This window comes from Castor canadensis, chromosome 4 (assembly GCF_047511655.1).
Source record: "Castor canadensis chromosome 4, mCasCan1.hap1v2, whole genome shotgun sequence".
In the NCBI taxonomy this organism is placed as follows: domain Eukaryota; kingdom Metazoa; phylum Chordata; class Mammalia; order Rodentia; family Castoridae; genus Castor; species Castor canadensis.
In genome coordinates, this window is record NC_133389.1 from 129,662,352 (window position 1) to 129,687,457 (window position 25,106).

The 25,106-nt window shown below is 38.6% G+C and overlaps 1 long non-coding RNA gene across 1 annotated transcript in view; it reads right to left on the reverse strand.

The window, feature by feature from the left end:
• The window catches only part of LOC141422596 (uncharacterized), a 152,840-nt gene that overhangs the window by 90,096 nt on the left and 37,638 nt on the right, over nt 1-25,106 (reverse strand). The window contains exons 4-7 of the long non-coding RNA XR_012447275.1: nt 12,867-12,945; nt 8,717-8,886; nt 7,238-7,348; nt 1,889-2,033 (exon numbers count right to left, since the gene is read on the reverse strand). This is a non-coding gene — a long non-coding RNA (uncharacterized lncRNA). The remainder of the gene's footprint in view (nt 1-1,888; nt 2,034-7,237; nt 7,349-8,716; nt 8,887-12,866; nt 12,946-25,106) is intronic.

Consider the following 25,106-nt stretch of genomic DNA (forward strand, 5'->3'; position numbering starts at 1 on the left):
TAGACAAGAAATATTATTTATTTCTTGTTCTAGCCACTTATATTTGGGCTATTTTTTATCACAAATATAACTAGCCTACTTTGACTAGTACACCAACCTATAATCAACATAATCCTTTTCTGCTGACATAAAAAAAAATTATTACTGTTACTTCATAGAATCCAGCTGTTTCTTTGTGTTTTTCAGTTGGACCCTTTTACGTGTACCATTAATTACTTTTTTTAGGGCTTCTCCTATGAATGGGTCACCAATGAAGCTCCATTATGAAGTAGCATGGATTTAGTCATACACAAACACAACATAGCCCCATGTGCCTGGAGCTGTGCCTGCAACACTGTTTGAAATGTTAACCTTGATGTCTGATACCATTGTTCTGTATTCTATGCATATGGCTGAGCATAATGTGACTCCTTCCCTGAAACTTCTTCCCTTTCATGCTCACTGAAGTGACCTCTACTATAGCACAACACAGCGCACTGTTGATTACTCACATACAAGAAAGTGAGCTTCCGGGAAGGAGTCTTCTATTATTCACTCTGTTCTCCTAAGGCCTAGCACATTATCTGAGCACAGATAACTACCAACTAGAGAATGAATAGACAGATGTATTTACAGGTTTATACACACCTGGCACGATCTAAAGTCACAAAGAACAAACTCTCTAAAATTAACTTCATATTATTGTTGCCATATTTTAAACTTCTAGGATGGCTGCCAATTAGCATATTAGATTAAAGTAAGAGAAAGATGAGTCATTTGCTGAAAGCTTTTAAGTGTTGTTCACCAGTGCTCAAGGCAAATGATTTATGGATAAAACAGCCAAAATAGCATAGATTGGGGAGATATGCTGCTGACAGTCATTAAAATATCATTTTAGAAAAATGATACCTGATTTTTTTAGAAGTGCCATACTTTTTAATTGGTGATTAGATTCTGTGACACCTCTCTTCCCAGCCCTAAAATACAGTTGTTTTATATGTTTACTTTAAAAACTATGTAAGTCATCTACTTACTCTCATATTTCTTTCTATTTCTCCTTTTCAGCTTTAAAGACAAAAGACAGTTCTTCTCCTCCATGTCACTTTCTACTATCAGGTCCCAACCAGAGAAGGAGTGAGGGGAGATGGTTAATCTATTCATTCTCAGCCTGGGCTGCTTATTAGATTCACCTGGGGAGCTTTACTAAACTCTGGGCCTCACCCCCAAGAGAGTCCAACTTCACTGGGGTGTGGTCCAAGGTATTTTTTAAATCCTTCAGTTAGCATTAAAAACCGCTACTTTAGCCAAATGACCAATTAGAAAGAACACAAACTGGGATTAACAGGTTCATTCATTCATTCAACGCATACTTTTAAGCCATCTTGCTATATACTGGACACTAGACTGAGACCTGGGATACAAAGATGACTAAATCAGACCTAGAAATATTCAAAGCCTGGTTAAAGAGAAAAGTAAATTACCTAAGTACTATGCTTGAAAGAAACAAGGAACCATGACAGACCAAAGGGAATTACTTAATCCAGGCTGGGAGGATTAGAAATTTCTTCCTGGAGGAGTTACATTATGCTTGCTAGTGAACAATAGATAGCATTTAGTCTGGCAAGGAAAAGATATCAATAGAAAAGAAAACATTCGTGAAGCACAAGATTATGATGCCTGCAGGGGACTGCAAGCAGTTAAATCCTACTGGAGTCTGCAATTGGTTATGTGGGGGAGGCACTGGTGGAAAAGGAAGGGGAGAAGAAGGTAGGGACCAGGCTGTGGCAGTGCAAAAGGCTTCAAGTCTGGCACCAAAATCACCATAGGATCAGAGCCACTTGGCTACACATGAGATGAGATGAGATATATAGCAAAAACTGAGGTATATTGCTATTGAATTGCTACATACCTTGCAATGAACCCTTATCCTCTTTACATTTCCTTTTCCTGCCCAGCAACATGAAGGATGGCCTACATGGACAAGCCAAGGAATGGGCTTGGAGAGCTTCAGCAACTCCACAACTCCATCTTTATTCCCCTCTTCCAGAGGTCATCTGAAACAAAAACACAACCTTGTAAAAATAAGGTACTTGTCAAACAAACAGATCTTCAATGCAAGTCCTTGAACTCCCTTTCCAACTGCAGGCCCTCCCCGAGCCCAAACTGCCATTGAAGTAGTAGTACATTATGGTTCAGCTCACACCTTCTGCAACCGACTGCCTAGATTCAAATCTTTCTCCACTACTTGGCAGCATTATGACCCTGAGCGAGTTGCTTCAGTGATCTAGGCCTGTTTTCTCATCAGCAAAATGGAAACATAAAAATGACCGCTTCCACAGGCTTGTGAGAATTCAACTGATGTAATCACCAGGTCTGGCACAGAGTCAGCATTATTTATGCTTTAGATCTAAAGCTTGGCTGCACTCAAGGTGGTCTTCAGACCAGCAACTCCCAATTGACAAGGACATATGTGAAAAATACCACAGCTTAGGCCCCACATCCAGTCACCTAAACCAGAATCTGCTTTTTAGCAAGACCCCAGGTGATTCATATACACACTAAAGTTCCAGAAGTACTGCTCTAAAGTATTGTCAAGATGTGATATTCTGTAAATTAAAATAATTTCCATAGGTGTGAATGATCCTGTTTGCTTGAAGAGTACTTAGTTCTGTGGTTCTCAGCCCTCACTGTACATCACACAGAAAGCTTCTAAAGAAATCACATATGCCTTGACCCAACCCCACCAATTCCACACCATTCCAGCACTCTGAGATTCTGATCCTATTGGGCTTGGGAGAGTGGAACTTATACATCTTATTTTTCAAGTTTATCTGATGATTTTAACTAGATACAACATAAATTTAGACAAGGTCTTCTTGATCACTGGGCTCATTAGGAAAATAAACAGGACCAATAAAAAGAAGTTAATCAGGGGTGGAGTGTAGCTCAGTGGTAGAATGCTTACCAGCAAGCTTGAGGCCTTGTGTGCAGTCTTTAGCACTACAAACAGTTCATGTGTGGTTTAGGAGGGCTTCCACTAAGTCCTGTCAGGTGTTTTTCCACTGATCAGCCTGCACTGTTCTACACCAGCATTACTTCCCCAAGTCTGTGCCTGTGGTTCCTACCTCACTCTTTCACACCTCCTCTCCCTGATCTTGACCAAGGTGCTTCCACTCTGGCCTAGCTCATTTACCTTCATCCCACCTGGATATGCTTCATCCCCAGCTGCAGCCATGTTTGTTTCTGGTGCTGTTTGGTGACCCAGACTTGGCTGCTCACCCTACTTGTTCACCAACATCCTAAGTTTTTGACCCAGGACTGGTCCTTGATCCTGGTCCTGATCAGAACTAGAAGAAACTGTCTTAGGTCATAGTCCTGAGGAAAAAAGAATTCAAACTCTTCCCCTAAAACCAGAAACCTCAGGGGAATAGAGAGGGATCCATCTTCTTGAAGACTGTAGACAGAAACCAGCTTTTCAGAGCTGAAGCTACTAACGGTTATGCCCCAACCTCCCCACTTCCCACTCCAACTAATTTTAGCATCAAAATATCTAGTAACCAAAAGGAAAATTACCCAATCAAGTGTTGCATCTGTGCCCTTTTTTATTTTGAAAATTTCATAGCAAAACACTCTGGTGTTGACCCAAGGGTTAGAAAACACTTATTTTACAACTTGGTCTTACAAATTAAATCATGGTTTAGTAGCACTAATTCTAAGTGCAGCGAAAGACCATTGAAAGATATGAGCAGAGATCAGACAGAATCCAATCTACATTTTTCTAAGGTCCTTCTGGTTGCCATGTAGCAAATAAAATGCAGGGGATCAGAGTGAAAAGCAAGGAAGCACTCTGGGAAGCTGCTGCAGGGTCCAGGCGCAAGATGGTGGTAAGGTGGACTTGGGTGAAGATAGTAGAGATTAGTAGAACTGGGCAGTTCAGAGAAATTTTAGAGATAGAATCAGTAAGACTTGATGATCAGTTAGATTAGGTGGGAGCAAGAAATAAGGATGGCTCCCAGGTTCAGGCTTGAACTTCTGGAAAGGACCATTTCCTATAATGGAAAAGATTAGCAAAGATAGAATCTTTCACACACCTGCAGAGGTATGGCAACATCCCAGCAGAGGGAAAGAAAAAAAAAAAAAAACCCAAGTGGAATAGTAGATAGAGAGGAGCCAAGAGCCCTGCAAGAGCAAACATCTAGGATCTACTATCCTGGAGTAAGACCTCAAACACCAGTGCACTTCTCCAGGTCTCCAATAGCCCAGTAACTAGATATTTTTCAGAGGATAAAGGCAGATTCAAGCATGAGAAGAAAAAAAATGCCATGTGTAACAACACATGGAGCTTAGGCACAATCAATGAAGCCTTGGATCAGTTCCTGGAACCCAGGTCTTGGGCCAGATGAAAACAGTCAAGGTTCTCTTATCTGAGATGCATTCCCAAAGCCTAGATAGTGCTTGTCCATGTTGGATACTCAAATATTTGTTAAATAGTTTTACTTATTTAATGAATACTTATATAATGTTTCCTTTGTGCCAAGCACAATTTTAAGCACTCTAAATATATTAGCTTTGTTTAATCTTCTCTGAAACCCTAAAGTAAGAACCGATGTAATCCCTATCTTTCAAATGGTATGACTGAGGCATGATGGACACCCAGAATGCCTCACATCCTGCCACCACAAGCAAGACAATGATAAACCTGTTTTTGCGTATCCCTCTACTGGACTCATGAAAGAATATATGCATAGAAGGGGTCCTGAGGCATTCAGATACATTATCCAAATACTAACATACTGCTTTCCAGAATATCTATACCAGTCTAGATGCCCATCAAAACTACATGAGGGTTCCCGTTGCTTATATCCCTAGCAATTCTTGCTATCATCCACCTTTGAATTTTTGCTAATTGGATGAGCATGAAGGAATAACTTTTTTACACTTGCTGGTCTGGTTACAGATAAATTTCAGCATCTAGTCATATATATTTGTTAGATTTTCTAGTATACCCCTGTAAAAATAAGATATTAGTAACTTTTGACCATTCTTCTGTTGTATCCTTGTATTTTTCTTGTTGGTTTTCAGAAGGTCTTTACACATTCCTCTTCTTCCTCCTCTTTTTCTTTCTTTTTTTTTAATGATGGTACTAGAGTATGAACCCAGTGCCTCACACTTGTTAGGCAGGTAGGTGCTATACTACTTGAGCCATGCCTCCAGCCCTTTTTGCTTTTAGGTTAGTTTTCAGATAAAGTCTGGTTTTGTTTTTTTTCCCCCAGGGCCAGCCTAGACCACGATCCTCCTATCTATACCTCCTTTGCAGCTGGGATGACCAGTGCATGCCACCACACCTGGCTTATTGACTGAAATGGGGGTCTCACTAACTTTTTGTCAGGGTTGGCCTCAAACCACAATCCTCCCAATCAATACCTCCCAAGTAGCTGATATTACAGTCATGAGCCACTGTGCCCAGCCATTCTTTGTACCAATTCTTTGTTGCTCTTTAAACATCATGAACATCTTATCCCAATCTCATCTCAGTTAAATTTATCTATGACCTTTCTACATTTTCTATGGAAAATATTAAGGACTTCTAATAAATTGACATTCTTTTTCCTTTAAAGGAAAAAATGTGAAGACCTTCAATTCTCATAATTGCAAAACCATTCCTTCACCAAATCATGAGACACAATGACTAAGGAAAGAGCCTGAGAAATAAATTTGAAGTCCTAATTCCCAGACTACTAAATTGGTGATTAAGGAATGCTTTTGGTGTATTCTATTAATAAACTGAAGCCATTTTTTTAATTTACCCCAGCATGTTCTCACAAAGGATCTAAGGAAGCTTATAAGAAAACAAGCAATAAAATTGAAATATATAAATTTTAAAAATCAGGAACAAGGAACACACAGCAGAATAGAAGGTCAAGATCAGGAAGAAACTAAAAATTCAGATATGTAGGCCACAGGCTCCTACAAAGTTATTAATGTTAAGCCAAAAATTTGGCTCTGAGCTTCTTGGCAACCAGAGGGAAAAGGGAAAAGGGAACACAATTGGGCACATTCAACAATATTCTCTTTGTTGATAAGAAAACATACCAGTTCCTCACGGGAAGATAAGCTTTTCCTGACCCTGAGCTCCAAAAGCGTATCTCAGGTGGGCTTCATATTGGGGATGGTTCCCTCACTAACATCTCTATGGTAAAAGTAATAGTTCTTGTTTCTTATAATATCTCTCAGTGACGCTAATGGCCACCAAACTGTTATCCATTAAAATACAGAAATCAGCCCAGTCTATCAACTCCCAGTTAAATGCGAGGAGAAAATGAAGCAAAAAGGAGGAGAAAAGCAAGTCCAATCATGTGTGCAAACTTTGAGAGTCTAATTAAGTATAAGAATGAAACAAACACATTTGGAAAAATTACTAACATGTTAGTGAACACAGCTGCTATAACAAAAATCCTGAAAGGCTCAGTGGCTCAACACAAAAGAAATTTATTTTACACTAATATAAAACCAAAACAAAGCCAAGCATGACGATATACACCTGTAATTCCAGTTACTCCAGAGGCAGAAACAGGAGGATTCCAGTTTGAGACCTGCTGGAGCAAAAACATGAGGCCCTATCTGAAAAACTAACAAAAGTACCAGGGATATAGATCAAGTGAGAAGGCCCTTGTTTAGCAAGTGCATGGCTCTAATACCACACACACACACACACACACACACACAAAGAACCAGGCTCCTTCCATCCTGCAGCACTGCCGAATTCTATGTATTAGGAAAAAAAACACTGGGGATCATACAAGCCAGGAAGGAGCAACACGTCTCTTCTGCTCACAGTACACTGGCAACCCCTTTCCTAACTATGAGGGAAATGGGCCCAGCGAAAGAGTTGAACATTTGTACTGGGATTACAGGGATGAGCCACCCTGCTCTCCATTTTTAATGGCTGAAAAAAATCAAAAGAAGAATAATATTTGTGATGCATGAAAATTCTATAAAATTCAAATTTCAGTCTTCACAAACTTTCACTGGAATACAGTCATATTCATTCATTTACATATTATCTGTAGCTGCTTTTGTACCACACAATAACAGAGTTGAACTGTTGTAATGGAGACCATATGACCGGGAAAACCAAAGGTATCTACTCTCTAGCCCTTTACAGAAAAGGTTTGCCAAGACCTGTTTTAAATTTATAAGAGTTAATAAAAGTTGAGCAACAGGTACTTCTGGCCAGTGACCTGAAACACAAATATACCTGATTGGTGATTGAATGAGCTGATGACAAAACTGACACCCTTGGGGAAAACTGAGAAGTCTGAACAGATCCCAGTCATCCTTCTGTGTGCAGAGTTGGATCAGGGAGAACCTGCAGGCAAATCCAGAATTTTTCGTAAGAACCATTTCTGAATCCACACGAGTTCTTAAGCAAATGATTGATCTGTCATCGTCACATGAACAAGTAAAGAAGCATTGTTTTCCAAATGTCTCAAACAAGAAAGCCTTTCTTCAACAGAACTGTTAAGATATTACATCTAACAGTTGTTTTGATAAATAATCTATCATCCTGTTATAGAAAAGGTAGTATTTTCTGAGGGTGGTAAATAACTTAATTCCAATGGTAGCAAGGTAAGGATAAAGGTGTCTAAGAATCATATTTCATGGAACCAAATATCACAGAGCTTATTTATAGGTAATTTCCTAGTGATTGCATTAGCATAACTTTCTTTGCTCCTTTATAACCCGACAATCAGATCAAGAGCAAAAGTAACTCCTTTCTATTCGGATGCCTTATCAACCTCAAATATTGACTGATAGCATTTTTTTCTATTGACGTTTGGAAAGATAAATAGGTCCATAGTGAATACGTGCTGGTAGTACACACACAAAAACAATTTAAGAATTTAAGAAGGAATAAAATGTCCCAAAATACCAAATAAGTTTTTTAAAAAATCTCAGCATTAATGTGAGTATCTTTTCTAACCCCCACCATTCTTGAAAATTCCAGCGACCAGTGTCCCAGCGTAAGCCTCAGACAAAGTTCTTCTTTTAGCCACTGTAGCCATAGTCATCCAGAGCCAGCAAAATCCCCAGCCATGGGGAGTCAGTGCCTGAGACCAGGAAGTCCCATATTTAGGAGTGACCTCAGAGATCATTGTCTCTGGGTCCACAGCAAGCCCCTTGTTTTATGTAAGAGGAAACTGAGCACAGATCGGGTAAGGAACTTGTCCCGACTACACTGCCAGAGAGCTCCAACAAAGACGTTAAGACTCCAGCCAGCCCATTTCCCATCCTGTGGTTCTTCCTCTGCACCACAATTCATCCTCCTAAGCATTGGCTCTCTGGAGCCATCGCTGACTCAAGCATGGTTAATATATCCTCCTTCTAAAGTAGATAAATCCAAGTCCAATATCACTTACTGCATGGATCTCTTTCCAATGAGGCCTATAAAGCAGAGGCCCTGTCGGCTCTGTGGGGCCCCAAAGATCCCACAATGCTTTTTTGCAAGAGCTGAGTTTACCTCCACTCTTTGGCCAAAAGCTCAGATGTCTTTTACCTTGTCTTCACACTACAGTGGTTAACCATGGCTCTTCTTCCTGCCTCACTGCCTGCCTCTTTCCTCGGTGGCACCTTGCCTTGCACATCAATCTTTTGTAGTCCTGGGACAGAGAATTCCAAAACTACAGCAGCTTCTCCACTGCCAGAGAACAGCATTCCCAGGAACGTTGTTACTTACTATTCCAAGTTGCTGTGTGCAAATCCAGGATGTACTTATAGGTTTATTTCTGCTAGCACAATGATTTTAAAAGTAATTAGAAATGCCAGGCATGGTGGCTCACACCTGTAAGCCCAACATTCAGGATGCTGAGGCAGGAGGTTCATGAGTTCAAGACCAGTCTTGAGAACCTGTCTCAAAAAAAAAAAAAAAAAAAGTTTAAAGTAACTAAAACCATGATGAAATTTTGTCAAGTTCTTAAAAATAATAATAATAATTCTAAGACATCACAATGAGGGGCACTTCCTCTTGGTAAGTTAGTAGCGGGGAAACTCTGATCAACCAAACTTTGTTAATATTATTTGATGTTACTTGGAAAAACTAAATCATAATTTCCAATCTCCCTCAGCTTTGAATAGTACAGATCTCAATCAACAGCACTTACATAAGGCAAAAATTAACAATCTCTCTTACTCACCCAACTATAAAATCTCACAATCTCTAATTAACAGTGATATTTTTGTGCAAAAAAAAAAAAATGGCAATTTTGTCTTTTCTCATCAAGTCCCAAAATTCCATAATCTAATCTCAGTGCTGCCTCCATGCCAAATAAGAGATGCCAGATGCTCTTTTAAAATCTAACATAGTAGCCAGATGTGGTGGTACACACCTGTTATTCCAGCTACTGGGGAGGTAGAGGCAGGAGAATCACAAGTTTGATAGCCCAGCCAAAGACAGGCAAGACCCTATCTCAAAAACAAATTTTTTATAAAGGGGATGGGGGGTTGGTATGGCTCAAGTGGTAGAGCATCTATCTCACATGTGTGAGGTCCTGGGTTCAATACCAAGTCACACACACAAACACACACACACACACACAGAGAAAAATCTAGCATGGTAGTTGACCAAAACTCTGTGGCCCTGACTCCAAATGCTCACCTAGAGCTGAATGTCATTTTTATTCAAAATAATACCATGATACTTCCAGGTAGACCTCTCCAACAGTTTCTGATTTCTTTACCTAGACCTACACAGCATCAGAACTCAGAACTGGGGCAGAACTACCACAAAAGCCAGGGAAGCTGAATGGGAAGCATCTGGATTTAAAAGCTGAGAAAGACAGATTTATCCAGATGTCTGGGGATGTGTACAAGTTGCCAAAGGCCTAGCTCACTTCTCACTCTTCTCAGAGATACTTGCTGGACTTATGTGAGTACAGAGAAGGGGCCATGAAGATCTGGTGTTTGAACTCAGGGATTCACATTTGTTAAGCACATCCCCAGCCCTTTTCTGTTCCTTTTAAAAAAGACACAGGCAACGTCACCTGTGGTTAGGAGCCCACATTCTAGAATCAGATGGCCGGGGTTCAAATCCTGACTCCACCAATTTCTACTCTGTGAAAGATCAAGTATGTTTTCTTCTATACCTGTTGTTCTCATTTATAAAATAGGATGAGAACGACATTTAACTAACTCATGGGCTTGGGGAGTGTTAAATGAAGTAATATGGATGTATATTTAAAGGAGGGACAAACACAAAGAACTTGTTGCTTAGCAAATACCTGGTAAATATTCATTTCCTTTCTGCTGGGTATTGAGGGGATGGGGGGAGAGGGAGGGGGCAGAGTGGGTGGTAAGGGAGGGGGTGGGGGCAGAGGGGAGAAATGACCCAAGCCTTGTATGCACATATGAATAATAAAATAATAAAAAAAAAATTCATTTCTTTTTAATAGATGAGAGAGTAAGGCTGGTGTGGGTGTCTGACTTACCCAGTGTGCCAACATAAGAAGTGCTAGAATTCCTAGTCTTCCTGCTCCACGCCCAGAGCTTATTCCTCCTTACAAATGTTTAGATCTAGGACTGGAGGTATGGCTCAAACAGTAGAATGCCTGCTTTGCAAGTGCAAAGCCCTGAGTTCAAACCTCAATTCCACCAAAAAAAACAAATAAATAAACCAAAAATAAATGTTTAGATCTAGAAAACTTATCTATAAACATTGCTTACCATCAATGCAACAACTAAAGCAAATGCAAGTGACTTTATCAAGAACAACAAAAGTCTATCTGAAATTGCATAACCTTTAACCAACAATTTCCCCCTCCCTCTCCTCTCTTCCTCTCTGTCTCTGTCTCTGTTTCTCTGTCTCTGCCTCTCTCTGTTTCTCTCTCTCCCTTCCTCCCTCCCTCCCTCCCTGTCTCTCTCTCTCTCTCTCTCTCTCTCTCTCTCTCTCTCACACACACACACACACACACACACACACACACACACACATGGATGAGACTTGCATCATGTGCTATAATAAAAGGCCCTGTGATAAGCCATGTGTTCATAGTCTTATAGGGAGACTTTGTGTTAGTCTCAATAGTTCTCACTCCTACCGCACTACAAGTAGAGTGATTAGTTCTGTCCCCACTTACAAAATGGAGCAGAGTTGATCATAGAAACCAGGCTCTTTCCCAACCCATAGTTTTCTGAAACTATACAAAGATATAGCAAGGTATGAACTTCTTCCAGGAAATGTGAACCTTTAGAATCTTATTTCTTCCTTTCATATGGCTAAATCTAATAAAGAAGTCCATTTTTCATGCCACTAAAGACCAAATGAGGCCAAACAAGTATTCTAGAATCAATTTGAGATAGAAAGTAATTCCATTATCATCAATCAGGGTAGCATACCCTTATTTAATAATAATTTTTTAAAACCGTAAGCCATTGCATATACTGAAGAAATTCAGATAGCTCTATTTTTTAATCTCAGGATAGAAGGACAAGGGACTATAAGCTTACCTCACCTTAATAGTTTAAGAGGATATTTAAAAGTTTTCCTTTACAAATACCCAATGATGTGTGAGCCAGAGTACTCATTGCAATGTTTTTTGTAATGTATAAGATATAAAGTAGATTTTTAAAATATTTAATAAGAGCTGGGCACCAGTGGCTAAGGCCTGTAATCCTAGCTATTAAGGAGGAAGAGATTAGGAGGAACATGGTTTGAAGCCAGCCCAGGCAAATAGTTTGAGAGACTCTATCTTGAAAATACTCAACATAAAAAAGGGCTGGAGGGGTGACTCAAGCAGTAGAGTGTCTACCTAGCAAGCATGAGGCCTCGAATTCAAACCCCAGTACTACCAAAAATATTCAGTAAAAGAAGAAAGTAAACAAATTATGGCATAGCCCCATAATGGAATACTGTACAACTATCAACATTGATTATTAGGGGTAAATTTATTGTCATATAAAGATGTTTGTATTAATGAGAAAAAAGCAGTTATCAAGAGTAACTTTTATGATTCCAGTTTGATAAAAATCTATGGTGAAAATCTTGTATCTAATGTACAGTTACACATAGAAAAGAAAGGTTGAAAGGACAATCATCAAAATACTAATGTTATTTCTAGGTAGTAGAATTATGGGGACTGTTAGTATTTTGTAAATGTTTTACATTAATATGCTTTACTTGCTTATGTAACAAAGTATGTAGTGCATCAAAAAGAGATTCGTCCAGAATGTTTAACATGAAGACACTGCTTTCAAGTGTGTGGTGCATTAGCTTTGCAGCAGCGTACTTCACACCTTGGTGGTGCTAGATAGGTGAGAAATTGCTTCATTTTCCTTCCATTCCTGGGTAAATGGAGTTATGAGTAAAATCAGAGGCAGAACTAAAATCAAAACACAAAAGCCTACGACTTCAATTCCCATTATAAAAGTTCATTATTCATGTATTCAATAAATATTTGTCACATAGCTAGAACTTAAAGAGCATTAGGATGTGTCATGCACAGATCCTGCTTTCAGAGACTTCAGTTACTAAAATAATAGGAATCCATTTCATTTTTAAAAAGAGAGCTACAAGAAAGGCAGATGTGAAGGACAGGTTTCCTTTTACTCAAAGAATTGTGGAAGTATTACTGAACTATAAAAAGAACACAGCTGAGACTTAATACTGAAAAGATGAATTATTACAGTTGTATGATGTGAGTTATGTTGGGAAATGAACTCTATATAGTACTAAGTAAAAAAAAAAAACCAAGTTCCCAGGAGCAGTGGCTCATGCCTATAATCACAGCTACTCAGGAGGCAGAGATTGGGAAGATCACTACAGTTTGAGGCCAGCCACAGCAAAAAGTTAGTGAGGGTCCATGTCAATCAATGAGCAACATGCCGGTGCATACCTGTGATCCCAACTCCATGGGAGGCTATAGGTAGAATTGCAGTCTGAGGCTGGCCCAGGTCAAAAACACAAGATCCTACCTGAAAAATAACTAAAGTTAAAAAAGGGCTGGGGGCATGGCTCAAGTGGTAGAGTACCTGCCTGGCAAGCTCAAGGCCCTCAGTTCAAACCCCAATATCACCAAAATATAGATAGACAGATAGGCAGACATAGGTATGTGCATGTGTTTAATATACACATTCTACACATACTTGCACACACATACACTTGCATACACATACATACATACAGATATACCAAAATGGTAACAATGTCAACCTCTAGACAGAATTACAGGTAGTTGTTACCATTTTGCAATCTATTATGTTCAATTTTACTACAATGAGCCTGAATCGTCCATTATAAATGAATAAATGGGGAAAACTTAACCATGGTGAAAGCTCTCACCATGCCATATTAGTGCTAGACCATGGAGAAGCTAATGTTGACATGTGATTGATTGTGAACAGGATGTATGACTTGCCCACTCCTTTTCTGACAGCCTAGTCCTGCCTTTTTTCCACCTGACAACACTGAACGAGTATAAAAACTTATTGTCTCTACCTTTGAGTCATACTCAGAGAACTGAGCAGATGCCTGAAGGCTGAAAACCTGACCAAAATAATCAAACTCTTAATAGTGTTTCCATTAATAACCAATATAAGCCAGGTGTTGGTGGCTCACACCTGTAATCCTAGCTACTCAGGAGGCAGAGATCAGGAGGATTATGGTTGGAAGCCAACCTGGGCAAATAGTTTGCGAGACCCTATCTCTAAAAAAACCCTTCATAAAAAAGGGCTGGTGGAGTGGCTTAGGGTGTATCCCCTGAGTTCAAGCCCCAGTACTGCAAAAATAATAATAATAATAATAATAATAACCAATATGGTATCACAGAAACTTGTCCTGTAGTGATGATATACTGTCATCTGCTCTATGGCAGCATGGAAAGCCTGGCAGGTCTTGATAAAACCAAGCTTGACTTCGGGAAGGCTTTTGATCCTGTGGTATAGGACATGTGGTATAGAACAGGAACAAGCTAACCGTTCCTTAGTTAGTTAGAACTAAAGGCTAACTAAAACTAAAACATTCAAATTTAGGAGGTCACAAATGATAGAGATACTAAACAACAGACAGAGTGCCAAAAAAAAAAGGTGTTCAGATGGTAAAATGACAATTTAAAATGAAACTGAATTAAATAATAGGAAAATGCCAATTTAAACTTAGAATGAAAACTATGCTCCAAGTATCCTGAAATGGAGGAAATAAAGAACAAGAAATTATTTGGATAAGTCATCATGGTGGCTCATGTCTATAATCCTAGCTGCTTGGGGGGCTGAGATCAGGAGGATCACAGTTTGAAGCCAGCCCAGGGTTGGGGGGTGCAGTTTGAGAGACTCCCTTGCAACAGAAAAGCTGGGGGTGGTAATGGAAACCATTAAATGGGAAGATTGCATTCCAGCCTGGCCTGGGCAAAAAGGGAGACCCTATCTCCAAAATAACCAGAGCCAAAAGGGCTGGAGTTGTGGCTAAAGTGGTAGAGCACCTGCCTACCAAGTATGAAGCCCTGAGTTCAAACCCCAGTGCTGAAAGGAATGGAGGGAGGGAGGGAGGGAGGGAGGAAGGAAGGAAAGAAAGACCTGCTCAGAATGAATGAGATCATCTCCCATCTTCCTTAGACACCCCATGAAAACACTAAGCTCCCCCAGAAGCTCGTATTGAAAGATGGAGATGAACAATTTGCTGACCTGCAGGGAAGAGGAATTGATTACTTGGTTTACAGAAGAGAAAGCTAGGGCCGGGTGCTACTAGTGGCTCATGACTGTAATCCTAGCTACTCAGGAGGCAGAGATCAAGAGGATCACGGTTCAAATTCAGCATGGGCAAATAGTTCTCAAGACCTGATCTCAACAAGGTGATTGGACTTTGAGCACATGATAAAAGCTTTAGCACACAAGGGAGAGGTGAGGATAGGTAAGACACCTAAAAAACTAGCTAGCATTTGTTGCCCTTAACACAGAGAAACTAAAGCAGATACCTTAAAAGCAACTGAGGCCAATAGGAAAAGGGGACCAGGAACTAGAGAAAAGGTTAGATCAAAAAGAATTTACCTAGAAGGTAACATACACGCACAGGAAATTAATGTGAGTCAACTCCCTGTATAGCTATCCTTATCTCAACCAGCAAAAACCCTTGTTCCTTCCTATTATGGCTTATACTCTCTCTACAACAAAATTAGAAATAAGGGCAAAATAGTTTCTGCTGGGTATTGAGGGGGTAGGGGGGAGAGGGAGGGGGCGGAGTGGGTGGTAAGGGAGGGGGTGGGGGCAGGGGGAGAAATGACCCAAGCCTTGTATGCACATATGAATAATAAAAAAAAAAAAATTAAAAAAAAAAAAGACCTGATCTCGAAAGTACCCAACATAAAAAAGGGCTGGTGGAGTGGCTCAAGGTGTAGGCCATGAGTTCAAGCCCCAGTACCACCAAAAAAAAAAAAAAAAGAGAGAAGAGAAGAGAAGAGAAAGCTAGAGGTAAAATAGCTCCAATGTTCTTGCTGACAAAATCTAACACAAAGGATGTTATCTTTTTCTATTAGAAAGGTCCAAAAATGTGTAGGTAAAAAACCCAGACTAGAGAAATGGACCATTAATATTGTAATGGGTAACAACAACAGCAAAAAACTAACAAACAAAAATCTCATCTCAAACAAATTTTACTGAATGCTTTTGCAAAAGAAAACTCCTCAGCTGGAGTGACGAAGGTTCACGTATAAACCTCTGTGAATTTAGGAGCTGACTTTTTACACAACCACTTCCAGGGCCAAGCCTATACTATTTTATGATAAACATGAATAACTGACAATTATCACATATTCTGTACAACTAAACTGAAAATTCAAGATTCAATTTTATTTTCATGATATTTATGTTCCAGGCAAAGAAGTCTCTACCAATAATAACATATGAAATTACACTGTGGGTGTCCAGGAAATAGATTTCTGGAAAATTCCACACATATTTCTTCATGTCTACTTGCATAGCTTTCTGTTTTTTTTTTAATTAACTGGTTATTTCTTAATTTAGAATGTTTTAAATTCAATATAACTCTTTTAGTTCCAAGATGCATTCTGTATACACAGTAAATATGGTTGTAATAAAAATGGATGAGAAATCAACACTTATTTTTCTTTTTTAAATTTAAATTTAAAAATTTCTTTTTCTCAGAGCATTTTTATTAGTATACATTACTTGGACAGGGAGGACTTATTGTCACCCTTCTGAACATTCTTACATTGTACATTGGTTAGGCTTACCCCCATCAACACAACTTTTGATTCTTCTTACCTATCAGCTATTATATTATTCTAGTCTCTGATGTTTTTATTTGAAATATGTAACTGTTCTGATAATCCATTTGTTATCATAAAGGGCCTTTGGTTTCTCTTCCTTTCCAAAAAGGAGTGAAAAGGACCCACCTACACCTATTGATTTAGCACCAAATTTAAATAAACCCAGAAGCCCTCTCTCACTTTTCACATTGAGCAGAACAAGGTCAACCTGGGCATCTTCCAAATGTAAAGGCTTAATTGGACTAGTTCTTTCATGATAATAATGTATATTTAAGATAGCCACTAAAAATTGTCAATGCTAATTTAGTAGATCAATTCCATTAAATGCTTTGAACTTTTCACCACTTGCTAATCTCATCTGTTGCAGCTGCTGTTTTTGTTGAAAATCTGAAAATATAACTTAGTATCAAATTACAACAATTCTTGCCAGACCTAAAAACTACTTTCCAATGTCTGAAACAGAGCCTTACATGATCTTAAGTTTTGTCAAATTATAAGATCCTAACCATAAAACTTCCTGTTGCCAAAATGCAAAGATCTTATTCATCTGTTGGCAATTGACATTATGGTAAGAAGCTTGTAGGTGTTTTTTACATACATATCTTAGAAAATGCATGTTTATTGTGTATGAAGTAAAGCTTTAACATTTGTGGTTACATAGACCAACCTTTATACAACTAAATGGTTCAGATTTTTAATTTCAAACACAATGTAATTTAGAAAATAGTTCAACTCAGATCAATAAACATGTCGAGATTTTACTCATCATTTCAATGAACCAGGTAAGCAACATAACTCATGAATATAAATGAGATATATGTACATTTAAGCAATATAACTCATTAATATAAAATAATATATTCATTAATTAGCTAATGAGGAATTTGGGGAGACTCCAGGGCCCTCTTGGGTAGCCACCATGTTTTATTTGTCTGAAAGTAGATTTCTGAGGCTATTTTTGTTCCCTGTGATTTAGCACCAGCATCCTCTGGGTGATAGTTGAGGAAACAGATGCTGGGAATCTCTCTGCGCTCAGTTCCTGAGAGGAGAGCTCTGACTCAGGCCCGTGCCAGCTCTGCTTTGTACTCACACTGCAGAGGGTGGTGGAGTGAAAGGCACACGCCTGCCTGATTTCCAGTCTCTCACTGCCAGCTTCCTCAAAGTTTCCACTTACGCATTTGCCTCCCTTACCAGCTTCGTTTGAAGTTCCCATTCCCAAATCCTGAACGGCATGTTCCCAGGATACATTCTAAGCTTGAAAAAGAAAATCATTCAGTGGGGATTTTCCAACTGAAATAAAAAATATATTGAAAACTGGGGGAGGGGCACACTTTCTTTTTCTTTTTGTTTGTTTGTTTTTTGTTTCTTGAGTTGTTCCTTCACTGTTGATTGATGGTACTGACATCTGCAGAAGGAAGATGTAAATATAAGAAAGAAACTGCAAAATGTACCCCTCTGAGCTCTAAGTACATTTTCTGGTGGAAAATTATAAACCTTCCTAAACTTTCCTTATAATACCCTGTTATTTATCATGAAAGCATATAAACTTATATAGATCTGCATCTATTGGGGATTATATTTAAATTGTTAATTAAAAATGAATGTTTATTAAATGTCCATGAGGTATTAAAGCTTTATTCTTTCTTAGTACATGTAGGCTGGCAAGAATATGTGGGGGGGGGGGTGGAGAGAATGTCCCTATGACACTTAAATGCCTTTTATAACAGATTTAAAATAGAAGCACAGGCCACACTACAGATTCAGGATTAAGTTTCTCCAGGCAGCAATTTCTATTAAAATTATTATTTTACAGAGAAATTTAATTCACTATCTAGTCGATGTTTTTAAACTACTTATTAACCCTGTTATTTAGTCTGATTTGATAATAGCATGAAATAATTGATATGCAGCAACTGTTATCACCTTTTAGCTAAAAGGAGCTGAATTGATAAATCAGATTTCACAGTATAAGTATAACACCTTTGGATACAACGTCCCTATGAAACAGAGACAAGTCAGTCTGCTAGTTTAATGGCAATCTATCAGTTCTTGGCATGGGGTATGTGTGACAAAAACGTTCTTAGGGGTGTAGCCAGTAGTAGACCATGCACTTAGCAAGCTGGAGGCCCTGAGATGGATTCCCAGCACCGGAAAAAAATAAATACTAACCATTCTCAAGGTGATCACTTACCACCTTGTTCTCTGTGAAAGACCTCATTGGTGAATTGGGGCTCCTCACCATCACCAAATACATGATTTCTTGCCAGCCACAAGAAAAAAGCATAACATTCTAGAAGGAAACCAGGCACTTTGAATGAGGAAGATCACTTCATTGAGAACAATTTGGTGAGACACCCAAAGTAAGCCAAGAACTTTAAAATGTAAGAGGGTTCCAGTGGACTCTAGCCTAGTCCTTAGGAACTGTTACTCAGCAGTCAAAAAGTCAACATACAAATTATCACTTAGGAACTGGGGGTGTACAGCCCAGTGGTAGAGCATGAGCTTAGCATGTGAAAGGCCTAGGGTTTGAACCCTAGCACTATAAAAACAAAACAAACAATCATGTATATATGTGTGTGTGTGTATTGAAAAAAAATCCATTCTCCTGGAATATTTTGCATATGTACTAAAAGAAAACCATATACACACAAAAAAAAGGAAAATGTAAAGACTGAACTTCTGCAGCTACTACAAATAACTGATGTGTAATAGTTACTCTCTTAGGCTTTAAGGAGGCACAAAGACAGCAAGTGACCCAGTGACTCTATCAGACACTTCAGCAAAGGAGTCAGCCAGCTTGCTGTGCAATCTAAACAACTATTTGACTACCCAAAGAGGAAAATTCACCATTTACATATTAATAAAAAAGACAAGATCAGAGAAGGGGAAAATTTTTTTAATGAATACATCAAATTTGGCATATGAATCCCAAAGGTAAAATCCTTCTAGTATACACAAAAACAATTGCCTAACGTCAAAGTCCCACATATCAGCAGGCAGTATGACATACTCTCATTTTAAAGTTCTTCTGATCCCATCACATGGCCCAATAAATATAATATTGAAGGTCAATTCTCCAGCACCTCAAGGGTTAAATTCTTGTGAATAATTTTGAAAAAGTGTCCCAGTAAGCATCAAGCTAGACTAGTTCAGCAAGAGGAATGTACCATAATGAGGCCTGGCCTCCCCAGTCCCAGTAGAATTAATTTTGTGCAGTAGAACACCTAGATAAATTAGTTTTGCTTTAAATATTGAGTCCTAAAAGAGTTAGAAGAGGGAGAATATCAATCAATAATTTTTAGATTAACTACTTTGTATATGACAAAACAAAATTAACTTTGGCATTATAACCTCTTCCTCTGGCATTTCTGATGAACCCCAGGTTTAAAATAAATAATTAGAGATTTAAAAACCAACCAACATGTGCATTTTTTTCTTGGTGCAGAATACTAACTCACTGCCTAATTTTTTTTTTGAAAGAAAGAAAGATTACTCATATGCTTTGCAAAACTATAAATATTGTTATTAATTACATTTGAAAATTAAGAATTCTAAAAATATATGCATGAATTTTTGTAGGTTTTTTTAATATTAAAGGAGTTAAGTTTTAAATTTAAATGAAAAATAATATTATCTAAGTTAACAATGCTAGGTTCTTAAAGTTATATTTTGACTAATTCCTCCCAAGGTCTAGCCATTGCCTTTTATAAAACTGACTTCTATTGAAATATTTTCACAGAATTAAAACCATGTTTACAAATAACACAAACTCTTGTGCTTTAGTGGTTTTTCTAGTTAATATCAATAAGGAAAATACAAGATTCATTTCCATAGGAGATGACATTGGGCTTTTAACCAGGCCAATTGCCCATATAAGCAATCTTTAATATTATTTGGTCATCATTTGGTAATTAAAATGGCAAATCACAACCACACTGAACTTATATCCATGTGCCAAAAAGTTACTTAGCAGATAACTAGAGATAGAGGAAATGTCTCTTTAATAGATTCTTTTAAGAATACATGTAGAGGAAGCACCTTCTTCCAAATGATCATAAAAGCAAGAAGCAGTTGAACAGTGGCACCCAGAGGAGAAAAGTATATTGCTGCTAGAGATGGATTTTGTTAACCGTAATATTTTCACCTATCCTTTCTGTCCTTTCCAAATCTTTCTGTAGTAATTACCAGAATCATTTGTTCTTAGTTATGTATTGAAATACCATATTTTATAAACAAAAATAAACTTTTTTTACAAAAAGTGTTTTGCTTTTTATATTAAACTGCATGCCTATTCCTCTTATATTCAAAACAATAACCAAACACCTGACTTCTAGGTAAAATGTCTTCTAGAAGTGAATATAATGTCCACTCCTCTACTTCCCAATAATCAATCAGTTTGGGAAGCACATTTTAAAGAAACAATTCGATGACTATTTCCATATACTCCAAATTATGTTTTTGTGTGCATATGTTAAAACTCTTGCATATTCCTGAACCACCAAAGCTATAACCTTGGAGAGATCTTAAGAATCCGCATTGCACCCTCCTGTTAATTAGCATACTAGGCAGGGGGCAGAAACAGGAATAAGAACAACAAATAGGAAAAAAGAATATTTCCCCTCCACACATAGGAAGTTTAAAATGGGCACTATTTTGAACAAGATCAAAATGAGCCTGCCAATTTGTCATTAAGGACCTCCGTACCCTCAAACCTGCTGACAAGGAGCCGCTTTGAGGTTCCTAAGCCACACTGCAGAAAATGCCTCCTCCTGCCTTACCACCTTCAGGAAACCACACATAAACCTTAGCTGGGTGGCCAGGGTCACTAAGGCTCTTCAGGGCCAAAGTAAGACAGGTCTTGTTTGTCCCTAAGGTGAAGTGCACACATGTGCTTAGCAGAAGACTTTCTAGGTCAGTTTGGCCCATTGTATCAGGCACTTTCAGCTGTGGCTGGATCTCCATTACCTCTGTCAGCCATTGGCTTCCAGATGCTTCTTTTTAATCACCTAAGCAGCAACCTTTATGTGACAAGCTCCAGAGTAAGGCTCACCCCTCCTTACATGCATCCTCAGCCTAATGATGAGAAATGGGCTTCCATAAACTTGAAAAAGGCAGGAAAATGCTGTCAAAGTCATTACCTACTACTCCGAATTGGAAAGAAGAGATCTGTTCCTTTCTAGGAGAATAGTAATAAAGTTTAGAATAATCATACAAAGCCTTCAGCATTTCATATAAGAAATAAAGAAAATTGCCCAGCGCTATTCAAAAGAAAAACAAAATACCTTCATCTCTTAAATCTGAAATCTGCCTCTAAAGATATCCTTAATTTGACATGTCAAGCTGTGTTCCATTGTCTGTCAGAAATGAGAAAAAATTATGCCTGCCTGCATGAAAGTCAATATTAAAATAATCCCTCTTTTTGATACCTTCCTCTTGTCTCTTTTTCCCTTTCCCATAAATAGTAGTGTCGTTGCCTAAATCAGTATTTTGGCATGAAGCCGTAGCTTCTAGGGGCGTCTAGGTCTGCAGCCTGCGGCTTGTGGTTGCACAGGCTACGAACTGCGGCTAGGAGCAGTCAGCCTGCTCCTCGCTGAGTCTCCTACAGCAAACTGCAGGCTTCCTCCCACTTACAACCACGCCATTGTCGTCCATATTTGGGGATCCCATTACAGGATCACTTTGAAGGAACCCCTAGGCTTACAGCATTTGGAGCAGACCTTAGGGAAGCTGTATCACAAAGATGGTGCAGACCTCTCCAGCCAGGTTTAGAAAGCCCACAGCTGTTCCCGCGCCCCACGGAGGCCGCAGGCCGCCGGACATGTGGCGCCACCTAGTGGATTCTCATGACCTGGGGTGCCGTGGGGACGGGAGGGAAGAAGGGGGTGCAAGCTGTCTGCCCTGCATACAATTGAAGAAGGGGCAAGGAGAATTATCCAAAAAGAAAGGAAGAAAGAAAATGACAAGCACATGAGCCAGCTCTCTCACAAAAAATTTCAAGACTGGTTTTTCAATATAAATTCTAAATCTTTGAAATGTCAAAGTACTTTGCTATTTTTATCTTTGTTAAGGAATATATGGTAAGTTTATTTTGCCAAAATATTACCATTTTTCTATATTCTGCCAGATTGGATACTGTGTTATGCTTTAATGGATTTATGGTTTCGAAAGCCAATACAAATAGAATTCAATTCTTCTTCCTACCATCTGATAAATATGTTAGTCTTAAAGACTCTGCTTATAAAGTATACCACCAACTATTTCTCCCTTCTTCACCCCAACAATTCCCATTCCTATCATCCCCCAGGAGAGTTCTTCCTTGTTTCCCCTTTCTATTCTTCACACGTACATATTTTCTGGAAGAGAGAACTTCAATTTTCTTCTTGGCAAAGTTGTGTCAATTACTGAGTTTCCAATCAAATTCAAAATGCAACTCCTAAAAAGCTGTACCTCTGACTGATCCACAATCCCTTCCTACTTTATGTTTGCAAAGATATTTAAGTGCCACTTCTTTATGATTTCCTGTCTTATCTCCACAAATAGTACTCTACCTCAAAAAAGAAGCTATGACAATAGCTATGAGATGAGCAGATGACTGTCTTTGTCAAGATAAATACTCCAGTTGTCCTGCCCTTTTGATAGTTAAATGTCAGCAATAACCAATATTTACTGAGCTTTATTTGTATGTTTACAACATCCCTATGAAAGAAGTATAGTACCAGTACTATCCTTATTTTACAGTTGAGGAAAGCTAAGCATGGAAGGTTAAGAAAGTCACCCAGGGACACAAGGAATAAGTAGAGCTGGAATCTGAACCCAGCCTTTCTGACTCCAGCCTCTACTCTGAACCACTATACTATATTGTCTATATTATATGTTGTGATTAAATAAATGATACACTTAATCTTATTACTGCTTGCATTGTATTTCAATGATTCACTTTATAAAAATTAGTTATAATTTTATCCCCTGAAAAATCAGTTCTTTTTGATAAATGCTAAAATTATTCAAGTTGTTAATATTTTGTACCATGCTTGTTCTTCAAAGAATGAGCTTACTATAATCAAAAGATTTGTACAGAGGAAGGAAAAGAAATTACTTTACTGATCAAAGGACTGGTGTAGGAAAATATGCAGGCTGACTGCATTTAGCTAAGACTGCAACAATGAAGTAGAAGAGCGAAGGGAAATGGGAGATCTGGTAATAACTGCTCTTTGTTTTTTCAGTTCACCTGACCTCTTGAAGCATTTTAATTTAGAAGTGTTCCTTATACTCCTCAGACTGGGCCTCATGAGTAAGCAAATCAGCTGCCCCACAGGAACCACCTGTGGCTTCAGTTCAAGGGGACAAGAAAGGGTTCCAACCCCCTAAAATATTTAAACATGCTTAAAATTGCATTCTTAGAGCTTCTTGAATTGAAAAAGGGACTTTTCCAAAAACAAAATAATAAAGGACATGGGTCATAAGTGCTCAATGCTGAAAATAACACACAAGCCTCTAAACAATAAAATGGGTAAGTAATACGAAATTCATACAATGAAATTATTAGTATTGAAAACAAATGCACTAGTGCCACACTAACATGGACAAATCTTTTCTTTTTTTTTTTTTTTTTGTGGTGCTGGTGTTTGAACTCAGGGCCTATACCTTGAGCCACTCCACCAGCCTTTTTTTTTTCTGTGATGGGTTTTTTCTAGCTAGGGTCTCTCGAACTATTTGCCAGGGCTGGCTTGGAACTGAGATCCTCCTGATTATAGCCTCCTGAGTAGCTAGGATAACAGATGTGAGCTACCGGGGCCAGGCTAAGATATAATTTGAGTGAAAGAAGCAAAAGGTGAAAGAGTACACGTATATAGTACTAAAAGTGGCAAAAGTAAATTCTGTGTTTTAGAAGTGTATAATTCAGAGCCAGACACCTCTGGTTCATGCCTGTAATCCTAGCTACTCAGGAGGCAGAGATCAGGAGGATTGTGGTTCGAAACCAGCCTGGGCAAATAGAGATAGAGACCCTATCTCAAAAAAAAAACCTTCACAAAAAAGGGCTTGGTGGAGTGGCTCAAAGTGTAGGACCCAAGTTCAAACCCCAGTACCACAAAAAAAAAGTGTGTAATTCAGAAAGGAAATTCTGGAGAAATGCAAGAAAATGATGGCAAAGAAGTTGGGTCAGAGGTTGCCTCTGAAAGAAGGGGCAATGAGGCAGAGAAAGGAGACCCAGGCCATTTCTGAAGATTGGCAATGCTTCAACCCAGTTGCTCACTCAGGCTGTGTTCTGTTAAGTCTTGTTACAGTTCACGATAAAAATGATGAATAAGCACATCCAATGGTCATTTCAAAAATGCATCAGGAAAAAGAACATAATAGGTTTGTCCATCATTCATGTTTTGGTGAGAATAAGTTTATTAGCTCTGTAATTTTGAACAAGCATAGTAGAGAACAGCTAAAATGAAGATGCAATTCTAAAAGAGAATAGATGGTGAGTTGTGGAATCAGACACAGATTCTAATTAAGCCCAGCTACTTGCCAACTGTGAGCCTTGGTCTGTTGTGTAGACCTCTCAAATCCTCTGCTCCCCACCTATAAAATAAAGAACACAGTAGGCCAGACATCACAGGGTCATTAGGAGGAATATGCCATGTATTGATTTTCATTCATAGCCTACGAAGGGATTTTTCTTTCTCTCAATTGGAAGCAGAGGAGGAACTCACCACAGGGAATAGAAAAAGACAAAACTCAGAGACTGCATGCAAGATATAGCCAAGGAATATCTTCTCTACATCATTTGAGACTGTTCATTGTTCTTTCCTCCTCAAAACTTTCCTCCCCTGGGTTTCTTTGCTATGCTGAGTTATCCCCTTCACC